Source organism: Chiloscyllium plagiosum, unplaced genomic scaffold (assembly GCF_037043375.1).
Source record: "Chiloscyllium plagiosum isolate Xiang-an unplaced genomic scaffold, Cpla_swu_hap1 HiC_scaffold_1, whole genome shotgun sequence".
Lineage (NCBI taxonomy): Eukaryota > Metazoa > Chordata > Chondrichthyes > Orectolobiformes > Hemiscylliidae > Chiloscyllium > Chiloscyllium plagiosum.
In genome coordinates this window covers 78,686,659-78,712,494 of record NW_028270139.1, presented here as the reverse complement: position 1 = coordinate 78,712,494, position 25,836 = coordinate 78,686,659, and positions in this window count along the sequence as shown.

Here is a 25,836-nt window from a genome sequence, read left to right as displayed (position 1 = left end):
GTACTGGAAGTCAAAATTCAGAATCCTGACAGCAAAAGGAACTTCTGCAATTAAACTTTGGTTCAGTGAAGGTGGGTCAAGCCACCCAACAGTAGAGTCATATAGTTTTATACAATAAAAAAGTCCTCTGGCCCCTTATGTCCACCCTGATCATCAGACACCTCTCTACTTTAATCCTATTTCGGAGCATTTAATCCATAGCCTTATATATAATGGCACTGCAAATTGTCATCTAAATGCTTCTTAAATGTTGTGATGGGTCCTTCCTCTACCACCCTTTCAGACAGAGTTCCAGACACCCATAACCTTCTAGATGAAATAAAATTCTTCCTTAAATCTCCTCAAATGTCCCACCTTTTACCTTAAATCCCTGCCCCTTGTTAATTGGCTCCTCTACTGAAAGGAAATGTATCTTCATCCCTACCCTATTTATGACCCTCAAGTCTTGTACATCTCATTTGGATCTCCCTCAATAGTATTGCTCTAAGGGAAATAATCCCAGTTTACCTAGTCTCTCTTCATAGCTGAATCACTCCAATCCAGGCATCATCCTGGTGAATCTTCTCTGCAGCCTCTCAAACACAATTACATCAATTCTATCGTGTGGAGACCAAAACTACACACACTACTCCAGCTGTGACCCAACTAACTTTATATGCACTGCATCATAACCTCTTTGCTCTTGTATTCAATGCCTTGAATAGTAAAGTGAAGTATCCCATATACCTTCTTAACCATCGTATCCACCTGTCTTGTAGCCTTCAAGAATCTATGGACATACACCAAGTTATCTCTGAGTCTGTCTACTTCCAGATACACCCTTGTCTGTTGGCCCTCCCAAAATGTATCAGATCACATTTGTAAATGCATCTGGAAACTCATTTACCTGTATTTGCATTTCATACATGATCATTAGAAGGGCACTATGCCAGAATTAAGATCACCTTCCTGATTAGATTCTGCATGTGTGAGTAAGACATGCCTTCAAATTCATGATGGTATAATGGAGGCATGCAACTAGTGAGGTAGTCACCTTCTGGCACTTGGAGTGAGTAATCACTGCTTCTTTAGGGAGCGGTCACCCACGCTATGCTATGATTGAGACCGGGTGTTGGTTGCCTAAGCTGCACGAGGCATGGAGGGTGGCCAAGGTTAGGAGGTTAGAATGTAATGGACACAGGCCAAAGTGGTTGGCCAAAGATAGAGACGTGACTGGCCAAGGGTGGAAATATATCTGGAAAATGGTGAAATGGTTGTGTATGAACGTGAATGTTGCAATTGCAGATAGAAGGGATTCCACTGCTACTGGTAATGCTTGAGTATTTTGCCTAAAAGGTACTTGGAAGTGGCTGGGCCTGTGAGTGGGATACAGGAAGCTGGGAGTTCCAGTGTCTTTGGCAGGATTCAGAGGGTCTCATCAGAGTGTTCCTCAAGGTAAAAGAGCATATGGCTTTGACAATAAGGTGGCTAAGTGTCACGGTCGTCATGGAAGTGGTAAAGGTGTGTGCTTGAGGGAAGTTCAGGCGCAGAGTTAATTATCATAATGGAGTCCACAGAGGCTGAAGGATGACACAGGGAATGTTGTTCTAAACTTGGTAGGTCATGGAAAGTTGGTGGGTAATAAGGGGAGGGGGCTTAAATGATTGTTTTGCTGACAGTGATGAACACCATTCTACCTTTCCCTAGCTCAGAGCACTATTCATCAGTGAGCAGTCAAATTGGGAGGAGGATCTTTGCAGTTACTACAATAGTCCAAGGACTGACTGATGGCAAACTCAGATAATAAAAAGACAACTGCTTGACATCAACCCTCAGGTGCCTTTTCCTTTTAGAGGGTGAACTGGTGCTCCTTGCTTATAGTGAGGAAATCCCTGTCAGTTTGTGTTTAAATATGGTGTCAGGAACTTTGACTCCAAGAGGTAATGGCAGGGTTGAGAACTTGCTGCTTTCCCGCCCCTAAGATTCATCATTGTCTCATGTAAGTAAGAGTTGAGTATTATGGGATGCCACAGGAAAAACTGACTCACTCCAAATGGAAGTGAGCCCTAGTTCTGTGTCTGATGCGGGGCGTAGACTGCACACTGAATGATTCAGCCCTTTGCATTTTTACATTACTGAGCAGCCTGAAAGGTAGGGAAAAAAAAAATCATGTATCTAAAAATTAAATTTATCTAAACCAATCCCAAATGTACCTATGCATTGAAAGGGTGATCTATAACATGAATTAGGGTGCATGTATCATAAAGTATTACAGATATAAGTAGTGACCTTGATTATAAACACATGAGAAACAGCAGAGTGAGCAAATTTCATCACTTTCAAATTTAAAGAAGATAGGGTCTAGGGAGGAACCCACAGTGTTCACATCAGAGGAAGAATTCATCTCAGGCACAGCTCCAAGATAGCAATATACATATTGCAAATTATTCATATGTCAAGAGACAGAATGTCTCTGGAACCTTTTACTTATTTCTTTTAGTGCCAACCATTCATACTTGTTTGGTATCCCATGTAAGTTAATAAGAGTAATTCAGAGAATTCAACAAATCATTTTGGCATTCCTCTATTTCACAAGTTTGGAAAGGTTGTATTTTTTTCATTTTATTGATCTTGTTGCATTTTTTCCCATTGTACACTTGTTTCAGCTGAAACTGAATCCTGGATCTCCACTAATTCATTAATTTAACACACTCCATAGCATAAGTAACAGTTACAGTTTCTAAGTCTATCTGAGGAAATGCTTTCATTTTGTACCTCTCCCATGAGCACAATTGGGAGTGGGAGTCCATGTAATGGCCTTTAGATACAGTTCTGCAAAGCACAATATCATTTGTCGCATCCATTTGCTAAAATATTAGTTGACCTAACAAACTGAGATTCAAGACAGCTTGACTGGAGAGACAATCTTCAAGATTAAAATATGAAACTAACTTTAAATGCCACAGTCTATTTTTGGAACTGAACAAACTACTTGATTCTTGCATATAACATTTTAGATTATTTTAACTGCGATGCGTTTTTTTTTCAGGAAAGTTATGCATGATTGATAAAATGTGACTAATATATAATTTCCAGATCTCTTTTAGACATCCTATTACACAAGCAAGCACCATTTAGAATACAGCTAGTCATATAGTGATGTGGCAGCTTAGCATATTGCAAAGATTTATGCTGCTGCTTATTAAATTTAGCTCGAAGATGGAATCACTAACAATATTAAAAAGACAGGAAGCACCTAACTTAGACTGTTATGATTGTTTTGCCTTATTTGTAACTTTTCTTTAAATTCCATGAAGCTATGCTCAAGTTCAGTGTGCAGTTCATTTCAATCGGAAGCTTTTGTAAATTCTCTTATCATCATTCTGCTTCTTCACCAGACAAGCAAGGAATCAGGGAGCTTAATCATTTGTTTCTTCACTTTACTAGCCAGCCATCAAAACTGCCACACAACTGAACTCCGAGCTCCAGTCATGACAGTAGAAGGAAGCCCACCCGGAGGAACACACTTTAAGCCAAAAAAGAAAATGTCTCTTGCTCCAAGGCAGCTGGAAAGTTAGTTTTGGATCCAAAGTTGGCACCTCTTCCCTACTTGGCCTGAACTGAAAGTCTGTCTGCCCACAGCAACAGAAACTGTGGGCAAGAACATTAGAAATGTAGATTTTTAATCCAAGAGTGTATTGTGTGGAGTGCTTTAAATCTTCATGCATGCTTTCGAACCCACAATACACAAGTTACTGCTGGAATTACATAGAACAATGTGAATTTTGTGTCGGTATGATTGTTTTTAAAGCAGCGTTGGACATAAAGAAACAAAGGCACTCCATTAAAAAATGTTCGCTTGAAAGTTAATGTAGAAGTTTTTTCTATTATTCAGTTATGAGATGTGGGTATTGCTGAGATGTGGGTATTATTGCCCATCCCCATTTGCCCTTGAGAAGGTGGTGGTGAGCTGCTTTCTTGAACCTCTGCAGTCCATTTGGTGTAGATAGACCCAGAATGCCATTTAGGAGGGAGTTCCGGGGATCTAAGATGGTGGCGATCTGAGAAAATCGCACTGCAGCGCTTCGCAACACAGCACAAGCAGGACGATCCTTTAACCTGCCCAACCCAGGCCATCGTGATATCTTGGGACTCCGGAAAGATCGTGGAGTCCCAAGAAACTTCTAAAAATTAACTTACCTGTGTTTTCAGTGGTCCAGAGAGCTAAAAAAGGGATGAGGAGCATCCGAGGCTGGGTCTGCACTTCAGCCTGAAGCAGCCTCGGAGCCGATTACTCTCCAGGCCCTGGTGAACCAGCTCTCGAAATCTTGTGAGATGCTGTGGAAACAGATTTAAGAGAAGCTGGGTCCAATCTCTCTCATGCTGCAGAAGCATGAGCAGTTGCTGGGAGACCTGGAGAAGAGGACGGATGAGGTGGAGCACAGGATCACAGTGGTGGAATCTGATGCCAGTTCATCCAAGGATAGGATACAAGCCCTGAAGACACAGGTCCGTAATTTGCGTGTCCAAGTGGATGATTTTGAGAACGGGGCAGGAGAAAAAACATTCGGATCATCGGTCTGCCTGAGGGTAAGGAAGGTGAGTGGACTGTGGAATTTGTTGAGGATTGGCTGCCGGCATTCCTTGACTTGGAGGCTGGCATGAAAGGATTGAAGGTAGAGAGGGCTCACCAGTGCGGAGATCGGGTCTGGGTCAACGTCCTCGTCCTCTCCTGTTGCGTTTCCATCATTAACGGGATAAGGAGAGTGTCACAGAGGCTTCCAGAGTCCAGGGGAAGGATCTCAAGGCCCTTATGTATGAGGGCTCTAAGATCATGTTTTTTCAGGACTCTTCAGTGGCGGTGATCCAGAAACAAAAATCTTACGACGTTGTCAAGAGAAGACTGAGGGAGCTTGGGATTCGATACTCCCTGAGGTATCCAGCAGTACTTTGGGTCACCTTAAATGGATCCGTACATCTCTTTGACATGTTGGAGAAGACAAGAGACTTTGTGGACAAACTAACATAAATTGAACAATTGTAGTATGTATAAATCGTGTTGTTTGGGTATGTGTTTATCATAACCGGAGGAAATCCGGTTAGAGTTTTATTTCTTTTTCACTCTATTTGGTTTAAACTATGCCTTGCAGTGGTTGAGATGTATATTTTCAATTTCTAAGTTAGCATATACCAAAGGATGGGTAGGGTATTTATTGCGCCCCCCCCTCTTTTTTTAAGAAAATTTTTTTTATTCATATTGGTATTCTATGGGGTGTTTATTCTTTACTGCTTGTGTCTGCGGTGCAGCTCTAGCTGGGAGAAGTGAAGGTAGTTGGGATGGTTAGTTGCCCCCTCTGGGCAGGGGTGTTGTTGGCGCTTCACATGTTGGTTTGTTTTTTGATTTTTGTTGTTTTTTTATTCTCAATAGTTTTGTAGGTTTGTTAAATGTAGTGGTTTTAGTTTATGTACCTTTTATATTGATTGGATCATGTGAAACTAGGCTCAGCAGTTTGTGGTTCAGGTTCCTCCTCTCTGGAATTTAATTCAGATAAATGCGAGGTGTTGCATTTTGGGAAAGCAAATCTTAGCAGGAGTTATACACTTAATGGTAATGTCCTAGGGAGTGTTGCTGAACAAAGAGACCTTGGAGTGAAGGTTCATAGCTCCTTGAAAGTGGAGTCGCAGGTAGACAGGATAGTGAAGAAGACGTTTGGTATGCTTTCCTTTATTGGTCAGAGTATTGAGTACAGGAGTTGGGAGGTCATGTTGCTGCTGTACAGGACATTGGTTAGGCCACTGTTGGAATATTGTGTGCAATTCTGGTCTCCTTCCTATCGGAAAGATGTTGTGAAACTTGAAAGGGTTCAGAAAAGATTTACAAGGATGTTGCCAGGTTTGGAGGATTTGAGCTATAGGGAGAGGCTGAACAGGCTGGGGCAGTTTTCCCTGGAGCGTCGGAGGCTGAGGGGTGACCTAATAGCGGTTCACAAAATTATGAGGGGCGTGGATAGGATAAATAAACAAAGTCTTTTCCCTGGGGTCGGGGAGTCCAGAACTAGAGGGCATAGGTTTAGGGTGAGAGGGGAAAGATATAAAAGAGACCTAAGAGGCAACTTTTTCACACAGAGGGTGGTACGTGTATGGAATGAGTTGCCAGAGGATGTGGTGGAGGCTGGTACAATTGCAACATTTAAGAGGCATTTGGATGGTATGTGAATAGGAAGGGTTTGGAGGGATATGGGCCAGGTGCTGGCAGGTGGAACTAGATTGAGTTGGGATATCTGGTTGGCATGGACAGGTTGGACCGAAGGGTTTGTTTCCATGCTGTACATCACTAGGACTCTATGACTCTATTATGGCTAATGATTTGATTAATTGGAATATCAAGGGAAGTCACTCACCAATTAAGAGGAAGAAGGTTCTCTTGAGTCTTTGAAAGGATAAGGTGGATATTACTTTGTTACAGGAGACACATTTGGATGACAAGGAGCATCTGAAATTACAGCAGAATGGCTTTGACCGACTTTATTTTTCATCATTTAATACCAGAAGTAGGGGAGTGGCTATATTGGTTAGGAAAAATCTCCCATGTAAATTGTTGGAGTATGTTAAAGACACACACAGGAGGTTTGTAATTCTTAAAGCCTTGATAAATGGGGAAGAATACGGTGCTTTCAATGTTTATTGCCCCCCAGCTCATCCACTTAACTATTTGGTAGTTGCTTTTTCTAAACTGAAAAGTCTTGAGTCCCGGCACATCATTATAGGGGAAGATTTTAACTGTCTCATGGGATCCCACAGTAGACAGGTTGTCCAAAAGTCCATCGATACCCTCTGTACAAACTAAACAGTTAGTGAGTCTGTGTGGGGAATTCGGGTTGGTAGACGTTTGGAGGCGTATCCACCCTACAGTAAGGATTTTATGTTTTTTTTCCAATCTGCATAAATGTCACACAAGGATTGATTTTTTCTGACACATGTGGTAACCCTGGACCTGGTGGCATCTTGTACAATTGGTAATATTACCATCTCTGATCATGCTCCAGTGTACATTATGGTTAAGATTAAGGATGTTACAGTGGGTTCGAGGTACTGATGAATGGATCCCTTTATCCTCATGGATAATAAGTTTGTGGAGTATTTCACTAGGGAATTTCGGACATTCCTAGACATCAACATTGGTTCGGTTGATAGCTCATCCGTTCTCTGGGAACCTGCCAAAGCCTATGCCAGGGGGTTAGTTACTTCATATTCCATCAGTAGGAAGCGGCAGAAGGGTGAGCAGCAATGTCTACTTGAAGCATGGTTGAAGGCAACTGAGAAGGCCTCCTTTGACAGACCCTCAATGGTCAAACTACAGAGGATTACAGCACTGCAGTCTGCATTAAATTCTGTTCTCACGCAGATGGTAAAGAAGGAGCTGGCTTTTCCAAAGCAAAGATTATACAAACATGGTGACAAGCCAGGCAAATAGTTAGCATATCTTGCCAGAAAGAGGAGTGCCCCAGAAGCCATTACAGCGATTAGGGAAGGGTCTGGGAACCTAACATGTGATTCTAAAAAGATTAATGTAGCGTTCCAGAGACTTTACTCTAAGTTATACCAATCTGAGGATTGTGAGGAGGGGCAGGTCAAAGTGGAGATTTTTAGAGATCTGAAGCTCCCGGGTGTGGCTCCCAAACAACAGTCCTTTCTCAATGCCCCATTATCAGAGCAGGAAGTGCAGGAAGCAGTGAGGCAGCTTCAGAGTGGAAAAGAATTTATAAATATACCGTCAGGCCCGATGCTGAATATGTTTAATGATTCATACAGTCATGATTGTCTCCTACCATCTCTGAGAAAGGCCAATATTTCACTTATCCTTAAAAAAGGGAAGGACCCGGAAGACTGGGCTTCATACAGACCCATCTGGCTCTTAAATGTGGACTTTAAAATCCTCCCTAAGACTCTCAGAATAAACCTGGAGACTGTGTTATCTACTATTATTAAAGAGGATCAGATGGGCTTTATAAAGGGTCGCAGATCCTCCAATAGTGTTAGGAAGATGCTTACCGTAATTCAAGCATGTCAACAGCAGTCAATACAGGGATTGGTGATCTCTCTAGATGCAGAGAAGGCATTTGACTGAGTTGAGTGGCCATACCTTTTCTATACTCTGGAGTGGTTTGGTTTGGGCGAAGTCTTCATTAGATGGATAAAGGTTCTCTATGGTGTACCTCTCGCAGCGGTCATTACCCCTTGGATGCTGTCTGAACTACTGTGCTTTTCCAGCACCACTCTAATCCAATGGGGTACAATCAATCCATTTTAACATTTTTAGGGGCAGCTGGCAGGGCTGTCCCCCTTCACTATTACTTTTTATGTTGGTGATTGAACTGTTGGTGGAGGCCATTTGTGGGGATCCCAATATATCAGCTCCAGAAATGGGGTCAAAATTACATAAGATTTCATTGTATGCAGACGATGTCCTAATTTTTTTTGACAAATCCAGCAGTTTCAGTGCCTCGCCTGATACAATGCATTCGCGCGTTTGGCACTTTTTCGGGGTAAAAGATTAATTTTACTAAATCAGAGGCTATGCCAATGGGTGATCTTACGAAATAGCTAGCTCTTGAGAGTGACTATAGATTCCCATTTAGGTGGTCACAGGGGGGTTTTGTGTATTTGGGCATATTCATTACTCCAGTTCTGGATTGGCTGTTCAAAGCCAATTTTACTCAATTATTTGGAAAAATTAAACAAGATGTTCAAAGATGGGAAGCACTTCCAGTCTCGTGGTGGGTTGAATATCACTTATTAGGATGAATATTCTCCCTTGTTTGCTGCATCCTATACGGATGCTCCCCCTGATTTTCAAAATGCAAACCCTCAGGTGGTTGAACGACTGGTTCAGCTCCTTTATTTGGCATCGTAAGTGGCCTCTCATTAAATTAGCAAAACTGCAGTTGCCTCACAGACTGGGGGGAGTGGACGTTCCAGACATTAAAAACTGCCAATTAAACTCGATTTTGTCCTACGTGAATGATTGTGTTTGTGGAGATCCCCTTTCATTATGGCTAGATATCGAAGCCTCCCAGGCAAGGTGCCCCTTTACCTGGTTGCTGTTTTTGGACAAGATGAGTACAGTTAGGGAATATTGCCATAACCCAATAGTCATTAATACTGAAAAATGTGTTGCTGGAAAAGCGCAGCAGGTCAGGCAGCATCCAAGGAGCAGGAGAATCGTCGTTTCGGGCATAAGCCCGTCTTCAGGAAGCTTATGCCTGAAACATTGATTCTCCTGCTCCTTGGATGCTGCCTGACCTGCTGCGCTTTTCCAGCAACACATTTTTCAGCTCTGATCTCCAGCATCTGCAGTCCTCACTTTCTCCTAGTCATTAGTCCTATTAAAGCATGGAGAGCAATTCGGCAGAGGGAAGGCAATTTTGGCAAAACATCTTTGTTTACACTTTTAGTGGATATGCTGGGTTTTCAACTGGGTATGATAGATTCAGGATTTAAATGTTGGGGAGCTAGGGGTGTGTCTTGCATGGGCGATTTATTTGAGGGAGACGTAATGATGTCCTTTGATCAGTTAGTACGGAAGTACAAGTTATCTAATAGAGACCTCTTTCATTTTTTTCAAGTTAGGCATTTTATTCAAAAAAAGACCACACTTTTGACTGATCCCTGTAAATCTGACATACAGAGGGGGGTGCTAAGGGCTAAGAGTACACTCTTTGTCAGTAATTAATACCATCAATTGGGGGGTGCTACCTCAGATGAATCTGATTGACTCTGCAAGATGTGGGAAAGAGAGCTAGGTGTTGAAGTTTCCTCAGAGGCATGGGAGGATACTTGGGAGAATGCAAGGAAGATATCAGTTTGCAATAGGACCCATGCTGTACAGTTGAAGATTCTCCACATGGTCCACTTGGCTCTGGACCGTTTGTCAAAATTTAAACCAGGGGTATCTTCAGCATGTCCCAAGTGTAAGGTCTGCAAGGGCACTCTTACTCATTGTCTTGCAATAGGCTTCAAACATATTGGAGTGCTCTGGTGGGCGCCATGGAGAGGATTTTGGGTTTAAGGGTGGAGAACGACCCTATCTCTCTCATTTTAGGCCTGCCCTCTGTTTTTCCTGCAGACAAGCATTAGAAAAAACTTTTCAATATTCTCACGTTCTGTGCAAGAAAGAATATCTTGCTAAGTTGGATGCCTGGGCCTGTCGGGTTGGCAGAAGATTGTTATGGAGCATATTCCCCTGGATTTTCTCACAAATATGGTACACCTCAAAACTGAGAATTTTTACAAGACATGGCAGCCCTTTGTGGAATACCTGAACACAGATTTATCTGCCGCACTATTAAGGGCTTTTACATAGCCGTAACAATTGTGTTTCACGAGTACAATATCCAGGGAGGAGGAACTATGAATGTATGAGTGCTTTGTTTGGTTGGGCTGAAAGATGACTATTTATTTGTTTGTTGATGGTTATTTTTTTCTTTAGTTAAATAGCTAGTTTGGGTTGTTTTTTAATTCTACATTTTTCTATATGTTTATACATTTCAACAATATTCACTCTAGAAAATGACAATGTTGTCGAGGAGATTGCTGAGATACAGGCTACTAGGCTAGGAGTGATTGAGGTTCACAAGGAGGAGGTATTAGAAATCCTGCAGAGTGTGAAAATAGATAAGTCCCCTGGGCCAGATGGGATTTATCCTAGGATCCTCTGGGAAGTCAGGGAGGAGATTGCCGAGCCTTTGGCATTGATCTTTAAATCGTCATTGTCTACAGGAATAGTGCCAGAAGACTGGAGGGTCACAGATGTGGTTCCCCTGTTCAAGAAGGGGAGTAGAGACAACCCTGGTAATTATAGATCAGTGAGCCTTACTTCAGTTGTTGGTAAAGTGTTGGAAAAGGTGATAAGAGATAGGATTTGTCATCATCTAAAAAGAATAATTTGATTATGGATAGTCAGCATGGTATTGTGAAGGGTAGGTGTGCCTCACAAATCTTATTGCGTTCTTTGAGAAGGTGACCAAACAGATAGATGAGAGTAAACCAGTTAATGTGGTTTACATGGATTTCAGCAAGGTGTTCGATAAGATTCCCCACAGTAGGCTATTGTACAACATGCGGAGGAATGGGATTGTGGGAGATATAGCAGTTTGGATCAGTAACTGGCTTGCTGAAAGAAGACTGAGTGTGGTGGTTGATGGGAAATGTTCATCCTGGAGTCCAGTTACCAGTGGTGTACTGCAAGGGTTGGTGTTGGGTCCACTGCTGTTCGTCATTTTTATAAACGACCTGGATGAGGGCGTAGAAGGGTGGATTAGTAAATTTGCAGACGACACTAAGGTCGGTGGAGTTGTGGATAGTGACGAAGGATGTTGTAGGTTACAGAGAGACATAGATAAGCTGCAGAGCTGGGCTGAGAGGTGGCAAATGGAGTTTAATGTGGACAAGTGTGAGGTGATTCACTTTGGTCGGAGTAACCGGAATGCAAAGTACTGGGTTAATAGTAAGATTCTTGGTAGTGTAGATGAGCAGAGAGATCTCAGTGTCCAGGTACACAGATCCTTGAAAGTTGCCATCCAGGTTGACAGGGTTGTTAAGAAGGCATACAGTGTTTTAGCTTTTATTAATAGAGGGATCGAGTTCCGGGACCATGAGGTTATGCTACAGCTGTACAAAACTCTAGTGCGGCCGCACTTGGAGTGTTGTGTACAGTTCTGGTTTCCGCATTATAAGAAGGATGTGGAAGCTTTGGAAAGGGCGCAGAGCAGATTTACTGGGATGTTGCCTGATATGGAGGGAAGGTCTTACAAGGAAAGGCTAAGGGACTTGAGGCTGTTTTCGTTAGAGAGAAGCAGGTTGAGAGGTGACTTAATAGAGACATATAAGAAAATCAGAGGGTTAGATAGGGTAAATAGGGAGAGCCTTTTTCCAAGAATGGTGATGGCGAGCACAAGGGAGCATAGCTTTAAATTGAGGGGTGATACATATAGGACAGATGTCAGAGGTAGTTTCTTTACTCAGAGAGTAGTAAGGGTATGGAATGCTTTGCCTGCAATGGTAGTAGATTCGCAAACTTTAAGTACATTTAAGTCGTCATTGGACAAGCATATGACGTACATGGAATAGTGTCAGTTCGATGGGCTTCAGATTGGTATGACAGGTCGGCGCAACATCAAGTGCCGAAGGCCCTGTACTGCGCTGTCCAGTGCTGTAATGTTCTATATTCTATGTTCTATTTGTACATGAGAGTGGGTTGGGGATTTTTTTTTTATTTGAATTTTTTTGTACTGTTTTGAATTGCATTGTTTTGTACTTTGTAATATTAAAAAATCTATTTTTTCAATAAAAATATATAATAAAAAAAGGAGGGAGTTCCAGGATTTTGACCCAGCAACAGTGAAGGAACAGTGATATATTTCCAAGTCAGAATGGTGAGTGGCTTGGATGGGAACTTGCAAGTGATGGTGTCTCCATGCATCTACTGTCCTTGTCCTTCTAGATGGAAATAGATGTGGGGTTGGAAGGTACTGGCTAAGGATCTGTGGTGAATTTCTGCAGTGCATCTGGGAGTCAGTAGTGGAAGGAGTGAATTCTTGTGGGTGTCATGCCAATCTTGCGGGCTTCTTTATCCTGGATGGTGTCAAGCTTCTTGAGTGTTGTTGGTATTGTACCCATCCAGGCAAGTGGGGATTATTCCACCACACTCCTGACTTGTGTCTTGTAGATGATGGACAGGCTTTGAAGAGTCAGGAGTGGAGTTACTCACTGCAAGCATCTGACCTGCCTTGTAGCCACAACAATTATATAGTTCTTTAAGTTGAATTTCTGGTCAATAATAATCCCCTGGATGTTAATAGTAAGGGATTCAGTGATGGTGATGCAATTGTTAAGCAGCAGTGGTTAGATGCTTGTTGAACATGGTCATTGCCTGGCACATCTGTGACATGAACGTTATTTACCACTCGTCAATCAAGCCTGGATGTTGATGAGGTCTTGATGCATTTGAACATGGGCTGCTTCAGTATCTGAGGAGTTAAAATGATGCTAAACATTGTGCAATTATCAGCAAATGCCCACATTTCTGACCTTACAATGAAGGCAGAGCCATTCATGAAGGAATTGACGATTGTTGGTCAAGGATGCTACCCTGAGGAATTTCTGCAGAGATATTCTGGAGTTGAGATGAATAGCCTCCAACAACCAGATCCTTCTTCCTTTCTGTAGATATGACTCCAACCAGTGGGGAGTTTTGCTTTGATTCCCATTGACTAAGACTCCATGATGTCACATTCAGTTAAGTGCGGCCAAGGTGTGAGGGGCAGTCACTCACCTCACTTGTGGAATTCAGCTCTTTTTGTTATTGTGCAAATGTCATGGGACAAATGGTTTAATGTGTTCCTATCATATATCCTTTGTTGACTACTTTAACAGCAACACAATCCATTTGAAAGAGATGCCTGTATATACCTCCTTTCATAAGCTTAGGGCATCTAAAACCATTTTACAAGTAATGAAGTATTTTAGAAGTGGAATCACTGTGGTAATGCAGAAATTTTAAATGTAGGTATTATTTTCCATAGTTTAACATAATCATTGAAGTAGAAGGCAACAAAATTGGGTAGAAGTGTATTCATTATTCACATTGAGATATTAATAATACAGTTTACATGTAGGAACCAACCCTGCGTAATGAAAGTACATTGTCACTTTTGTTGATCTGATTGATACAACTCAGCATTTTACAGTTACAGAAGAAAAAAACAGTCTGTATGTAAAAGTGGCAGTTGTGACTCAGGTGGCCACACTATTGCTTTGAAGTTAGAATGTAATGGGTTTCAAATTCCACTTCGGAATTCAAGTATAAAAAATAACCTAACAATCCAATGCAATATTGAGAGGGAGAGCTGCATTGTGAGCAAAACCATCTTTGCTGGAAAACCTTAGAGGTGCAATTTGTTCAGTTAAGGCATATTTTGAGGAAGAGTTGGGGAGTAATCCCTGGTGCACTAGCCAAAATTTATCCCTTAATAAATATCACCAAAAAAAAAATGCATCTTGCTATTTTCAAAATAGGAACATGGGATAAGAAATAGGCTATTCAGCTTAGAACATATAACATAGAACATAGAACATTACAGCAAAGTACAGGCCTTTCGAGCCTCAATATTGCGCCGACCGGTGGTACCATTCTGAAGCCCATCTACCCTACACTATTCCATTCTCGCCCATATGTCTATCCAATGACCATTTAAATGCCCTGAAAGTTGGCGAGTCTACTACTGTTGCAGGCAGTGCGTTCCACGCCCCTCCTACTCACTGAGTAAACAAACTACCTCTGACATCTGTCCTATATCTGTCACTCTCAATTTAAAGCTATGTTCCCTCGTGCTAGCCATCACCATCTGAGGAAAAAGGCTCTCACTGTCCACTCTATCTAACCCTCTGATTATCTTATATGTCTCAATTAAGACCTCTCTCAACCTTCTTTTCTCTCATGAAAACATCCTCAAGTCTCTCAGTCTTTCTTTGTGAGACCTTCCCTCCATACCAGGCAACATCCTGGTAAATCTCCTCTGAACCCTTTCCAAAGCTTCCACAGTGACCAGAACTGTACACAAATGTGGCCACACCAGAGTTTTGTACAGCTGCAACATGACCTTATGATTCTGAAACTCAATCCCTCTCCCAATAAAAGCTAACACACTGTATGCCTTTTTAACAACCCTATCAACCTGGCTGACAACTTTCAGGGATCTATGTACCTGGACACCGAGATCTCTCTGCTCATCTACACTACCAAGAATCTTACCATTAGCCCAGTACTCTGTATTCCTGTTACTACTTTCAAAGTGAATCACCTCAAACTTTTCCGCATTAAACTCCATTTGCCACCTCTCAGCCCATGTCTCTCTGTAACCTACAACATCCTTCTGCACTATCCACAACTCCACCGACCATAGTGTCATCCACAAATTTACTAACCTATCCTTCAATGCCCTCATCCAGGTCATTTATATAAATGATAAACAAGAGTGGACCCAAAACAGATCCTTGCAGTACCCCACTAGTAACTAAACTCCAGGATGAATATTTCCCATAAACCACCACCCTCTGTCTTCTTTCAACTGGCCAATTTTTGATCCAAACTGCTAAATCACCCTCAATCCTATGCCTCCGTATTTTGTGCAATAGCCTACCTTGGGGAACCTTATCAAGCCCAGGAGACTTATCTATTTTTTACACTTTGCAGAATTGCTAACAGCTCCCCCTTATGCACCTCAATCCTATCTAGTCCAATAGCCTGTATCTCGTAATTCTTCTTGACCACATTGTCTTTTTCTAGTGTGAATACTGATGAAAAGTATTAATTTAGCGCTTCTCCAATCTCGTCAGACTCCACGCACAACTTCCCACTACTATGCTTGATTGGCTCGAATCTTATTCTAGTCATTCTTTTATTCCTGATATAGCTATAGAAAGCCTCAGAGTTTTCTTTGATGCTATCTGCTAATGACTTCTCATGTCCCCTCCTGGCTCTTCTTAGCTCTCTCTTTAGATCTTTCCTGTCTAACTTGTAACTCTCAAGCACCCTAACTGAGCCATCACATCTTATCCTATCATAAGCCTTCTTCTTCCTCTTGACAAGAGATTCAACTTCCTTAGTAAACAACAGCTCCCACGCTTGACAACTTTCACCCTGCCTGACCAGTACATAGTTATCAAGGACTACATACTGCATTCCGTGAGTAAAGAACTTACCTCTAACATATCCTCTAAACCTTCCTCCAATTACTTTAAAATTATGCCCTCTCGTCATTGACATTTCTGTTGTGGGAAAAAGTCTCTGGTTATCCCACCTATCTATGCCTCTCAACATCTTGTACACCTTTATCAAGTCACCTTTCACCCCTCTTCATTCCAATGAGAAAAGCCCTAGCTCCCTCAACCTTTCTTCATTGGACATGCCCTCAAATCCAGGCAGCATCCTGCTAAACCCACCCTTCCACTTCCTCATCCAAGACACTTATAAAAATCTCAAACAGCAGAGGCCCCAGAACTGATCCCTGCAGAACACCACTAGTCACTGAGGCTGAATACTTTCGATCAACTACCACCCGCTATCTTCTATGGGCCAGTCAATTTTATATTCAGACAGCCTAATTTCCCTGTATCCCATACCTCCTTACTTTCAGAGTGAGCCTATCATAGGGAACCTTATCAAGTGCCTTGCTGAAATCCATATACACCACATCCACCGCGCTACCTTCATCAATGTGTTTTGTCACATTCGCAAAGAATTCAATGAGGTTTATGAGGCATGACCTGCCCCTCACGAAGCCCTGCTCACTATCTCTAATTAAACTATGGTTTTCCAAATAATCGTAAATCCTGTTTCTCAGAATCCTCTCCAATACTTTGCCCACCACAGACGTAAGACTGACTGGTCTATAATTCTCAGGATTATCCCCATTCCTTTTCTTGAACAAGGGAATAACATTTGCCATCTTCCACTCATCTGGTACTACTCCAGTAGACAGTGAGGATGCAAAAATCTTCACCAAAGGTGCAGAAATCGCTTCTGTCACTTCCTGTAGTAGTCTAGGGTATATCCCATTCGGCCCAAGGGATTTATCTATCCTAATGTTTTTTCAAAATTTTCATCACGTCATCCTTCATAACATCAACCTGTTCTAGCACATCAGTCTGTTTCAAGCTGTCCTCAGAAGCATCAAGGTCCCTCTCAGTAGTGAATATTGGGACATCCAACAACCATTCTTGCCCCTGTGATATCCAAGTCTCCATCATGGCCACAGCGTCATAGTTCTAAGTACTGATCCATGCCCTGAGTTTGCCCCCTTATTCCTGATACCTCTGGCATTAAAATAGACACACTTCAACCCATCATACTAACTGCCCTATCAAGTGCCTATCCCTCCTCACAGACTATCCGTATGCTGTACCTGGCTGTTCACTACCTACTCCATCATCTGATCCATAGCTCATGTTCCCATCCCCTCGCCAATCTAGGTTAAACCCTCCTGAAGAACTCTAGTACATGTTCCGCCCAGGATATTGGTACACCTCAAGTTCAGGTGCAACCCGTCATTCTTGTACAGATCCCACCTTTTCCAGAAGGTATCCCAATGATCCACATATCTGAAGCCCTCCCTCCTACACCAGCCCTGCAGCCATGTGACCATTTGCACTTACTCTGTATTCATAGCCTCACTAGCCCATGGCACCAGTAGCAATCTTGTGACTACTACTCTGCTTGTCCTGCCTTCTAGCTTCCAACCTAACTCCCTATATTCGCTTTTCAGATCCTCATTCTTTTTCCCTTCTGTGTCATTGCTACCGATGTGTACCATGACTTCTGGCTGCTCTCCCCCACCTTAAGAATCCTGTAGACTCGATCCGAGACATTCCTGCCCTGGCACCTGAGAGGCAACAAATTATCCGGGACTGTCGCTCGCGATCGCAGAATTTGTCTGTCCCTCCCACAATTGATCACCTATCATTGTTACTCACCTATTCTCCCCCCAACCCTTCTAAGCCACAGAAACCTGGCTGCTGTGGCTTTCTCCTCGTAGGCCAGTCCCCACAACAGTATCCAAAACAGTACACTTATTGTTGCAGAGAACAGCCACAGGAAATCTCTGCATGGTCTACCTATTCCCTTTCCCTCTCCTGATGGTCACCCAGCTACCTTTGTCCTGTAACTTAGGTGTGACTACCTCCCTATAATTCCTCTCTATCAACCCCTCAGCCTCCCGAATGATCTGAAGTTCATCCAGGTCAAGCTCCAACTTCAGTTCCCTAACGCAGTTTGTGAGGAGTTGAAGTTGGGTGCACTTCTCGCAAGCAAAGTCAGCAGGGGCACCTATGAAAACCGTTACCTCCCATATCCTGCAAGAGGAGCCTGCAACTGCCCTAACCTCCACCCTCTCTGCTCCAAATTACCGAGAGATTGAATAAATGGGAAAAATCCCAAAAAAACCCTTACCTTACCAAGCGTCCACACACGGTCTTTCGATTTGGTTAGAGGAGGAGGTGTAATGTCTCGGGTTTAGCCATAGCATGAATGTATCAGTTCACATGTCCAGCAATCCTGGGGTGCGAGCCCATTCTTGTTAAGCTTTCACTTCGCCTATTCACAAACTGAGTCTTAAAAAGAAAATTTAACCTTCCCAGCAGCTCCCTGGTCCTCGCTGTCACTGGTCCCACTGCTGCTGCAAAATTATGTCATCATTTTCTAGAAGTCAATCAGTTTTTGGCTCAAATATACTCAATGATTTAGCTTCCACAGTCCTCTAGGATGGAGTATTCCAAAACTTGACTACTCTCTGAATGAAAAACCTCTTACTCACCAGATTCTTAAATAGCCATTCGATATTCCTGATGTCCCTTAGGTTTAGATTTGCCAGCTTGAGGAAACATCTTATTTGCATTCACCTTATTATGAACTGTAAGAATATTATGTGTTTTAATTAGGACACCCTCACACTTCAAAATTCTCAGGAATACAAATACAGCCTTCTCAATCTCTCCTCATGAAACAATTCCACCCTCACAGGAATTAATCTGGTGAACTTCCCTTTTTGGCATGTACATCTCTCCTTCGAAAAGGAGACCAAACCTGTACACTGTACTCCTAGTGATCTTTCACCAAGACTCTATACAACTACAACAAGACACCTTTGCTTCTGTAACCAAATTCCCTTGCAATAAAGACCAATTTACAATTTGCATGCCTAATTGTTTGTTAATGCATCGTGCCAGCTTTCAGTGACTCATGGGCAAGGACACCCTGATTCCTTGGGCGTTACTCTTCCTAACCTCCCAACATTTAAGAAATAATCTGTCTTTCTATTTTATTCCAACAAAATGAATAATCATACACTTATTCACATTATGTTCCAACTGTCACAATCTAACTCACTCAATTTAACTAACCAAGTCCTCTTGAAGCTTTCTGTGCAGAAATTCGTTGGTTGTTTCTTAAATTACAACAGTGACCACACTTCAAAACAATGATTGACTGGAAAGTGCAATTTGATACTGATGTTTGTAAAATAATTGTTGCATAAATGCAAGTCTTTCTTTCTTTCACTTCTCAACATGGGCACATTCTCCATATGTATTGTATAGGACAATTACTTACAGATTAGACTCATGTACACTGTGCTCAAGAAAAAGACAGCATTAAAGCCAAACAAGATTAGAGAGCGGGCAATACAATTGGATCAAGGCAGGGGATATGTGGACAAGCAGTAGAAGGTGAGAGGAGGCAAACGTCGAGTTAGAAAGGTGGAAAATAACACCATCTACAAGTTTGCTGACGACACCACTGTTGGAGGCTGGATATCAAACAATGATGAGTCAGAATACACGAAGGAGAGAGAGCACTTGGTGTTGTCTTGCAAAGATAACAATCTCTTCTTCAATGTCAGCAAAACAAAAGAACTGATCATTGATGTCAGGAAGAAAGGAGGTGGACACACTCTTATCTTGGAGCTGAGGTGGAGAGGTTCAAGAGCATCATCTCAGAGTGATGATAACCAATAATCTGTCCTGGATTTCCCACATAGATGCAATGGTCAAGAAGGCACAACAACGCCTCTTCCTCCTCAGGAGGCTTAGGAAGTTCAGCATGTCCACAAGAATTCTTAACCAGTTTTACACATGCACCCACTATCTGGGTGCATCGCAGCTTTGTATGACAACTGTTCTGGCCTGGACCGTAAAAAAAGTACAAAGAGTTGTGAATATAGCCCAGACCATCATGCAAGCCAACCTTGCATCCATGGACTCTACCTACACTCCTTGTTGCTGGAAAAAGGCAGCCAATATCATCAAAGACCCCTTCCAGCCTGGTTATACTTCCTTCCAACCCCTTCTGTCAGGCAGAGGTTACAAAAGCCTAAACTCATGTACCAACATGTTCATTGTTATTAGACTGCTAAATGAACCTCTCAAATTGCAAATCTAATGCTCTTCTTGCTTTTGTGCACCTCCTATGCAACTGTAACCTTGTACACCTCACTCTGTTAAGCACCCTACCAACTGTATGTCATTGTATGTCATGACCTGCCTGCAAAACAAAACTTTTCACTGTACTTTGATACAGGTGACAACAATAAATCAAATCAAATCAAATCAAACAGAGGATGGAGAGGAAAGAGGAGAAAGGACAGCATAAAGCAGAGTACTGTGAAGAGGTGTAGGTAGCTGAGAGGGAGAAAGGAAGGAAAGAAATGAGGTGAGGAGGACAGTGGAATGGGAGGAGAAGACAACGATGATTCCAACTGTCAAGAGAAACATACAACCACAGCAAAAAGGGGATCATGACCAGAGTTCCTTCAGAGTAATGTTGAGATGAACAAACTGTAGTCCAGAATATGGTAAAACAATTAAAAGGAAAAAATACGAAAGGAGGAAGAGGAGGTAGAGAGAAGCTTTCTGGCTGGGAAAAATATTCAGAGGGGGATGGGAATGGAGGTGGTAAGCGTAGAAAAGTTGCTAGCAATGTCAGGGGCAAATGTAGCAGTTTTCCTTCTTGTTTAAGTGAAGTGAGGTGACCACATGCCAAGTATTTTTTTCTCTTGCATCCCTCATACTGTTCTCTCAGTAATACGGTTGAAGATTTGACTTGAATTTCTCAAAGTGTTTGTATTTTTTTCTTTTGAAAGCAAATGAGATATCAACATCCATAAGGCTCCATTTGGCTTTGCGCAACATAAGGTGGGGACAGCAGACCCAAAAGGGTCAAAATTAGCTCAGCATATCACACCTTCATCCTGAGCGATATCATAGGTTTCAACTTCATTCCAAAGTGTCACCTATTAATTCAAGCTGCCATTTTGGACAGGTACTGAAGATGTCTGGCACAAAGAAGAGTGTTGTCTTTCAGATCAGATATTATTCTGAGTTCATGCTTGCTCCAGCAGGTGAATTGAATTGAATTGAATTGAATTGAATTGAATTGAATTGAATTGAATTTATTGTCACATGTACCAGGGCACAGTGAAAAGCTTTGTCTTGTGAGCAATACAGGCAGATCACAGTGGTAAAAACAATGATTGCAGATGCTGGAAACCAGATTCTGGATTAGTGGTGCTGGAAGAGCATAGCAGTTCAGGCAGCATCTGAGGACCAGCAAAATTGACGTTTTGGGCAAAAGCCCTTCATCAGGAATAAAGGCAGAGAGTCTGAAGCATGGAGAGATAAGCTAGAGGAGGGTGGGGATGGGAAGAAAGTCGCATGGAGTACAATAGGTGAGTGGAGGAGGGGATGAAGGTGATAGGTCAGGGAGGAGGATGGAGTGGATAGATGGAAAAGAAGATAGGCAGGTAGGACAAGTCATGGGGACTGTGCTGAGCTGGAAGTTCTTGTACCTTCTCCCCGATGGTAGAGGTTGTAGAAAAACATTGCCAGGGTGGGATGGATCTTTGAGAATGCTGGTGGCCTTTCCTTGACAGTGGGCCTGGTAGATGGATTCTATAGATGGGAGGTTGGCCTTTGTGATTGTCCAGGTCGAGTTCACCACTCTCTGTAGCCATCTCTGATCTTGAATGGTACAGTTGCCATACCAGGTAGTGATACATCCAGACAAAATGCTCTCAATGGCACACCTACAAAAGTTGGTAAGGGTATTTGCCATCATACCAAATTTCCTCAGCTGCCTGAAGAAGAAGAGACGTTGTTGGGTGTTTGTACCAGTGTGTCCACATGAAGAGTCAAAGAAGGCTTGCTGTGGATCACCAGTCCCAGGAGCTTGACACTCTCCACTCGTTCCACCTCTGTGCTGTTAATGTGTAGGGGAGCATGAGCAACATCCCACCAAAAGTCAATAATGAGTTCCTCGGTTTTTCCGGCATTGAGAGCTAGGTTGTTCTCAGTGCACCATTTTTCCAGGTCTTCCACCTCCCGTCTGTAGTCTGTTTTGTCGCCATCTGAGATTCCATCGACTACGTTGGTAACATCACCGAGCTTGTAAATGTCATTAGTCTGGTATTTGCTGACACAGTCATAGGTATACAGTGAGTACACTAGGGGGCTAAGTACGCACCCCTGAGGTGACTGTAAAATCAGTGACAGCATAAAAGCAAAGCGGAAAAACAAACAATGTGGTAAAGATTAGCTGAAACCCAAAAGATTGGGAAGCCGTTAAAAACCAGCAGAGGATAAGTTAAAAAAAAAGCAGGAAAGAAGGGGATGAAATATGAGGGTAAGCTAGCTAGTAATATAAAAGAAGATCGCAAGAGTTTTTAGCATATATAAAAGGTAAGAGGAAATCAAGAGTGGGCCTTGGACCACTAGAAAGTGAAGCTGGAGAAGTAGTAATGAGAAATGGTGGAGAAACTGAATGGGTACTTTCCATCAGTTTTCATGGTGGAAGTAGTATATCAGAGAGTCAAGGGTAGAGATGAGTGTATTGGCCATCACTAAGGTGAAGGTCTTGAGGAAGCTGAAAGGTCTGAAAGTGGATAAATCACCCAGACCATATAGACTATATCCCAGGCTTCTGAAGGATATAGCTGAGGAGATTGCAGAGGCACAGATGGTGATCTTTCAGGCATTGCTGGAGTAAGAAGAGTCCCAGAGGACTGGAAATGGCTAACGTAACACTCAGCTGTTTAAAAAGTAAGGCAGCAGGAAGACAGGAAACTGTAAGCTGGTTAGTGTGACCTCAGTCGTTGGTAAGATTTTAGTGTCTGTTATTAAAGAAGAGATTACAGTGTATTTGGAAGGGCTTGGTAAAATAGGGCTGAGTCAGCATGGTTTCATCAAGGGGAGGTCATGGCTGACATACCTGTTAGAATTTTTTGAGGAAGTAATGAGCAAGTTAGCAAAGGAGAGCCAGTGGACATTGTCTACTTGGATTTCCAGAAGGCCTATGACAAGGTGCCAAATAAGGTGCAGTTTTGGTCCCTGTTTCTGAGGAAGGATGTGTTGGCATTGGTGAGGGTCCAGAGGAGGTTTATAAGAATGATCCCGGGGATGAAGAGCTTGTTGTATATGGAGCTGCTGAGGACTCTGGGTCTATACTATTTGGAATTTGGAAGGATAACGGGGGATCTCAATGAAACTTACAGAATAATGAGAGGTCTGGGTCAAGCGGAAATGGAGGAAGTATTTCCACTAGTAGCAGAGATTAGGACCCAACAACACAGCCTCAGAATGAAGGGATGACTCTTTAAAACTGAGAGGAGGAATTTCTACAATCAGAGGGTGGTGAATCTGTGGAACTCATTGCCACAGATAGCTGTAGAGGCAAAGTCATTGAGTGTCTTTAAGGCAGAATTATATAGGTTCTTGGGTAGTCTGAGCATCAAAGGTTATGGGATAATTAGAGTGCTGATTGATGAGAATAAAACAATGGAAGTTGATAACATGGACTTTACTAAAGCATTGTACAAGGTCCCTCATGGTCGGTTGCTCCAGAAGATCAAGTCACATTGAATCCATGATGTGATGGCAAGTTGGATAGAACATTGGCTTGGCCATAGAAGACAGAGGTGGTTATGAAGGGTTTGTTTTTTTCTGTGATTTGGGGTTTTATGCAAGGATAAGAGCTGGGACCTCTATTGTTCGTAATTTATATACATAATTCTGATGAAAATATCAGTAGTCTGATTAGTAATTTACAGATGGCCATGAAAATTAGTGGGATTATACGTCGTGAGGAAGGATGTACATCAGTTGGAAATTTGGGTGGAGAGGTAAGCGATGAAGGTTAATCTGAACAATTATGATGTGATGCATTTTGGGAGGTCAAATGCAAGAGGAAAGTAAACTTTTAAGAACATTGATATATACAGAGGGATCTTGGGTCCAAGCGGATAGATACCAGAAAATTACAACATTAGTGCATTAGGTGGTAAAGAAGGCATATGGCATGCTTGCTCCATTGATTGGAGCATTGAGTATAAAAGTTAGCAAGCTGTATAAGACTGTAGTTAGGCCACATTTGGAGTATTATATGCAGTTTTGGTTGCCACATCATAGGAAGGATATGGAGGCTTTGGAGAGGGCACAAAAGAGTTTTACTGGGATGTTGCCTGGATTGGAGTGTATTAGCTATAAGGAGAGGTTGGACAGTCTTGGATTGAGGTTAAGAGGCGATCTGATAGAAGTATATAAAATTATGAGAGGCATGGATAAGATGACAATATCAAATACTGCTGTCTCAATCGCTCTTCATAAAGAAAAGGACAAAATAGATCTCTTAAAGCCATTGTGTCATCATAGGGGCAAAATTCAAAGAAGACAAGTGAGGAAAATCTTTTACACAAAGAGTGGTCAGTGCCTGGATGGCACTCCCGGGGATGTGTTTCAAACAGATGTACGATAGCAAAGAGGCATTTAGCAGAGGAGTGAACAGTGAGAGAATAGAGGGATATGGACCATATGCAGGCAGGTGGGATTAGTTTATAATAGCATCAAGGTTGGCATGGGCAGGCCTGTTCCTGTGCTGTACTATTCTCTTGTTCTTTATTCTGTGTAAAGTAGGAAAATGTGATTGAGAAACATATTCAGCCAAAAATAAATAGTGGAGCAGACTCAGTGGACCAAATGCCCTAAACCTGTTCCTATATTTAATGGTCTTATGGTCTATGGTCTGACATGGTATTATTTGAAGAAGAACAAGAGGTTTCTGCTCACTATTTTTAATACATGTTTGGACTCTGTTCAGCTGAACAATGGAGTCACTTAAAAGCCAAAATACATTAACCTGATATTTTCATACAGCTGGAACATATTTTTCTGTATTGAGGAAAACCTCCCAACATTGTAGTTGTCACAACTGTGTTGAGAGGAATGAGTTGATATTCAAGCTCTATTTCTCCACCAATCGTTCCATTCATACAAACCCTAGTATTTATTTCTAGTTAAGGGAAAGCAAATGATATTTTTTCTATTTGAAACAATAAAACTTATTCTTGGAGAATTTAAGAGTAGTCATATCGAACTTCAAGCATTAACTCAATTTCTTTCAACACAGACACTGCCAAACCTATTGAGTTTTCCAATGGTTTCTATTTTTATTTCAGATTTTCAGCAACTACATACTTTGTTTTTATTATTCTTAAAGCAAGCAACAAACTCTGCTTGACAGCTAAACTGTGATCCAGAATAAAAACTGTTTAATTTTCATATTGATTAGATTAATCACGTTGGAATAAGTAGCTACAAAAATGAATTCATAGAGTACATTAAGGATAGTTTCCTTGAGCAATATATCGTTGAGCTAACCAAAGAGCAGGTTATCTTGGATCTGGTAATGGGTAATGAGTTAGGTTTAATACATGACCTCAGAGGAATAATGACCATAACATGGTGGAAATTCATATTCATTTTAAGAGTGAGAAACTTGGTTTGGAAACAACTGTGTTTAATGTAAATAAAGGGATTGACAATAAAATGAGGATAGAGTTGACTTAAGTTCAGGGACAGAGAGGTGAGCTGGAAATGACAGTAAACAAGCAGGGCCAGGTATTTAAGGAACTAAGTCATGAGTGTCAGTGAAAGCATATCCCACTAAGGAAGCAAGATTTTCAGTGAGGGCTAAAACAAACATGGCTAACCAAAGAGGTTAAGGGGAGTATTGTGTTGAAAGGAAAAAAAAGATAAGGAGACCAAAGTCAGTGAGAGCCCCAAGAACTGGAATAATTTCACAATCCAGCAGAGGACTGAAATGGTGATAAAGACAAAGAAAATAAACTATGAGGGAAGGAATATGAAAACTAACAATAAAAGCTGCTTTAAATATATAAAAAGGAAAAGATAGATCATGTTCCTTAGGAAACTATACAAGAAATATGGTTTCAGTCAACAAGAAAATGGCAGAGG